This window comes from Aplysia californica, unplaced genomic scaffold (assembly GCF_000002075.1).
Source record: "Aplysia californica isolate F4 #8 unplaced genomic scaffold, AplCal3.0 scaffold00461, whole genome shotgun sequence".
Taxonomy (NCBI): Eukaryota; Metazoa; Mollusca; class Gastropoda; order Aplysiida; family Aplysiidae; genus Aplysia; species Aplysia californica.
In genome coordinates, this window is record NW_004797731.1 from 373,707 (window position 1) to 378,868 (window position 5,162).

Sequence of the window (5,162 nt, forward strand, 5' to 3'; positions counted from 1 at the left end):
GGCTACAGCAGCACTGTACATCCTGCAACACCCTGCCTACTACCACTACTGTCTGGGAGAAACCAGGGATGCAGAGAACATTCTGCAATTGAAGACTGGTGACGCCAGAGACGAGACATATGTGATGGAACAAGAACTGTTGGTTCTAGTGTACGTGCGTTCTCTCTGGCAGGGATCATTGATGATGCACCTCGAAGCTCTGACAGAGCTGGTCATCTGGTTCCACGCACTAGATCCTACCCACTATGCTAGGTGGATACCAGTGCACCTGAAGAACATCGCTGAACTCACTACCAAACACCCAGACGTAGCAAGGGAATTCAGTGAAGGCCATTTCACAGTTGAGAAAACACAGAGGCTGTTCTCTTTAATCCCGATTGACCAGGCACATGAGCAGAATAATGCCTGCATCAAAGGAAACGGTGGCGCAGTTGGGCTAACTGACAATCCTAGTGCTCTTCGTCGCTGGATGGTTTCAAGACCAGAAATTGCAAGCAGCAGACACACGTCATAATGATTAGACGCCAAGTGTACATGCCTCATTTGTGAAAGATGTTCGCTGTCTCTTCGGTATCATAAAGGAGATGGGCAACCCATTCGAGGAGGAGAGTCAGGATCTAAGCATACTGGACACAAAGGACATCGCAGGTCATTCTGCCGTGGAGACTGTGATGAAAGTCAAGAGGATTGGACAAGAGCAGCCCGAGGCTTTCACCAGAGAGTGTCTGTTTGACAGAACAAAGGCAGTAGACGACCCCATTCCTCGTGACAAGCTGAAGGTATTCAGCACTTCCACTCCAAGGAATAAGAGTAAATGTCAGGAACAGTTCGCCTCTATCAAAAATGACCGTGAACTCGTTGCACGCCTGTACATTGGCTGGCAGATGAGGGATGGAAACCTTGAGGAGTTCTTTCGTCACAAGAACCAGGCATGTCCTCCTGCACTGTCTGCTGGTGGAAACCTCTTCACTTGTACTAAGAATGATCTCATCACAGGCTTTGAAGAAATCTTCGACGTCAAGACAGAGACTCCTGTCACTAGCTGTATAGTTCTTGATGGAGCAGCCATCGCCCAGATTGGCTGCATTAAATTAAAGACATTTGGAGAGTATGCTCCAAAGATCTTCATCCCATATGGCAAGAAGACTGCGTGGGCAGTCTGGACGGTACTGCCAGAACTCACTGAGGCGCTGCTGCTGGTTTCCTCTGCACCACGTGACATACCAAACGATGCAATATCCATCATCAAGAGGTTCGTGATCCAGTTGTATGATCGAACCAGCAAATGCACGGACAATGACTCGGCCAGGAGAAAACTCTTCGCAAGGACGAACGATATGCTGCTGATCCCTCCAACGTAGGCAGCTTTAGAGGAACATGTCAAGAGGGGAGTGTTTTGAGGTGGAAATGTGTGGGGTCAGATACTTTTGCCAGCACCAGAGCTCCCTCCACAAAACAACTATGGTTGGTCAATGGCTGGAGGACAGTACACACCACACTAGACCAGGCTACCCGAGGCAGCTCACAGCTGCAATGAGCTGGTTTCTTGCAAGTGCCATTTATTGAGTGTGAAGCTCTGCAAATGCAAGAAGACTGCCCTCTGTGTGTGTGAAGGGGACTGCACGGGACGATGAGCCCACAACATACATGTACTTGTGGCAGTGCTGAACTTGTTAACATGACACTGTTTATGTACATGCATCTTCAGTACCGATATCTACCTAGCCTCAGATACCAGACCATTGAAGAATGTCAGTATACACCTAGCCTCAGATATTTTAGCATGTAGCATGTCAGAATTGTACCCCCGACATTTACAGACTTAAGACTTTTACACACATTTAACATGTTTTCAAAATTGAGTCGATAGTGCCGTAAAACTCACACTCAATCAATCAATCAACATGCTTTCATATAATCATTCCTTTCAAAGTATCTAGTTCAATCTATTATTTTCCTAGACCATTTTTATAAAACAGAGTGTGAAAGATAACATTACTTTGAAATTGGTGCCATTGGATTGTGCACTGAATTGTGCATTGGATAAATTTGTGCATTAGAATTTTAGATTTGTGTCTTTGATTTAAATTTGTGCATTAGAATTGTGCATTAGATTGTGCATTGAATTGTGAAATTGGTATCATAGGATTCCTTGCCCCCCAAAACATACATTTAGACACCAAAATGAAGTCAATAGCAGTATTTGCCCCAGAGATACTTGTAATTAATGTAGATTTCAAATAGCGGCCATTTTGAAATCCAATATGGCGGCCCATTAGTAAAAATACGCAATGCAGATTGTTACCATTGGATTCCTTGCCCCCCAAAACATACATTTAGAAACCAAAATGAAGTCAATAGCAGCATTTGACCCAGAGATAATCGCAAATGTAGATTTCAAATGGCGGCCATTTTGAAATCCAATATGGCGGCCCATTAGTAAAAATACGCAATGCAGATTGTTACCATTGGATTCCTTGCCCCCCAAAACATACATTTAGAAACTAAAATGAAGTCAATAGCAGCATTTGACCCAGAGATAATCGCAAATGTAGATTTCAAATGGCGGCCATTTTGAAATCCAATATGGCGGCCCATTAGTAAAAATACGCAATGCAGATTGTTACCATTGGATTCCTTGCCCCCCAAAACATACATTTAGAAACCAAAATGAAGTCAATAGCAGCATTTGACCCAGAGATAATCGCAAATGTAGATTTCAAATGGCGGCCATTTTGAAATCCAATATGGCGGCCATAAAGAGAAAAATCCGAGTGGCCCAATATCTAAAAATGTTTGCTATATATCAATGTACATCTGTGCCAAATTTGGTGCTTGTATCACAAAATGCACAATCCTTTTAAATTTTTGGGCTAAACGGCCCCACTAATACATGGTTAGAAGCATTTTTGTAAACCTGAGAATTCATATGAAGGGCACTATGGAAAAACAAGAGGTTCCCTTTTCGGCGTATTGAGAAAAACAAACATGAAAAATGTAATGCTCAACAACCTGTTTTTCCACAGGATAGCTTATTTTCCACGCCAGATAATATTGAGTTACCTCTTCGGGTTTTAGCCCTGGACACTTAAATGGGCCAGAAGAGGTGCAAAAACATTTTCAAACTCATGCCACAACTCAAATTAACACAAAAAAAACAACTAGCAAAACTTGCTTTTCCCTTTTGCCCTTTATCTTCCAAGCATGAGTCGGTGACACGATGTTTAGGTGGACGGTCACGTGGGTGTACAATATCCCTAGCTCCAAAACAGTATACAGCACAGTGGCGACCAGCAATAGCATAATATAGTTTACTGTCTATTTTTGTGTTCTTTTGTGGATTAAGTAACATTGATGCACATAATGTATGGTAGTATCTAATTGTCTACATATCTATGTATGTATGCTATTGTAAACTAAGTCATCCCCATGTGAATCATTTTGAATTAATGTGTTTAAAGTGAGATATGTACACTTAGAGAATGGGTAGTTAGAAGGTGCCACTGGTAGGTTCTACTTCTTTGCCATTCATAAGGTTTATCTGTCTGTCATACTTTTTCACAAACTCTAAATGACCGTTGTTGTGCCGATATGCTTCTCTTTACTCAGACTTTAATTTAAAAGAAAGCATGAATTTCCAAATAAAGGCGGTTGGGTTTTCTGAGACCTCTGGCAACAGATACAAGTTCGTTTTTCAGTAAAAGATATTTTTCACCTCTCAGCCTTCTCATCCTCCACCAACCCCCTCTTGCTCCTCCGTCCTCCAGTCTATCTCCTTCAACGTCCCCTCTCTCCCTCACTGTCCCCTCAACATTCACCTTCTTCCTCTTTTCCACTCCTCCTTCGCCTCTTTGTCCTTATCCACTTCTTCAGCCCCTCCTTCTCCTCGCCCCTTCTCCATTTTCTCCTAATTCAGCTCCTCCCCCTCCTCTCCTGTCTCGTCTCCTCCTCCTTTTCTTTCTCCCGTCCGCTTCTTCCAGCACCTCTACCTCTTCGTCGTCTTCTCATTCCTTCTAACCCCCACCCAACACATATCTTCCCACCCCATCCCCTTCTTCCTCTTCCCTCACCTCTTCCTCTTCCTTCTTGTCCTCATCCCCCTTCTCCTACAAACAAAGTTAAGTGAGGAAGAAGAAAGGAACAGTTATCCGTCAATGGCATAGAGATATGGTAATTAAATATAAGGTTTGATGGGACAGAATAAAAAAAAAAAAAGATGCCAAAAGGAAGAGAAGAAGACAGAAAAGATAGTATTAGTAGATAAACAAGTCGATAAACCACAGAATCATACACTGTGCACCCATTGTACATAATTCAACCGATTCGATTTGTGACCTCTAGAAACAAAGGCATTTGATTTTGAAGGTCACGGTCGAATTTAGTTGAATTCGGACGTATTGTATCGAAATTGTAGCTTTTGCCCCATCCATTAATGTAAATCTGGCTGGCCTCGACTCAAATTGATAAATACCATTGGCAATATGCACTGGGTATAAGAAAATAAGATTCGTAATGAGAGGCACTTATCAAATTCCAAGACATATTATCAAAGACGCCGAGACACCCTGTAGAAGAATAACTTTATTTGTTTTCACTGGTGGAGAAATATAATATAGTAAGAAGGAATATGTTATAACCATGGCATATCCGATACGCAGAAAGCATGATGATGATGATGATGATGATGATGATGATGATGATGATGATGATGATGATGATGATGATGATGATGATGATGATGATGATGAGCAGGTTACTCATGAAGAAACCTTCGACTTCGAGACAAAAGGTTGATTTCATATTCACTGACCAAAACTTACTCAAAACTTTCCGTCCCTACTATGATTTCTTTTTTCTGTAACGATGATGCTCGATGATGATAATGATGATGATGGTGATGATGATGATGATGTAGGAAGTTGCAAGACGGTCATAACCGGGTGGGCTCAGGGTCCCCCCGGCACCACGTTCAGAGTCACTGGGTCCGACTTGAGGCCCGTAGACTGAGAGGAACACTTCAGCTGGAGACCGTCCACCTCGGGCGGGAACGCAAGTCGCACCACGTTGTTGGATCTGGGGACGGCAGTGGTGGGGGAGAGAAAGGGAGGGGGGAGAGGGGAGAGGGGAAGAAGGGAAGAGGAAAAGGAGAGCAGGGAAGAGAA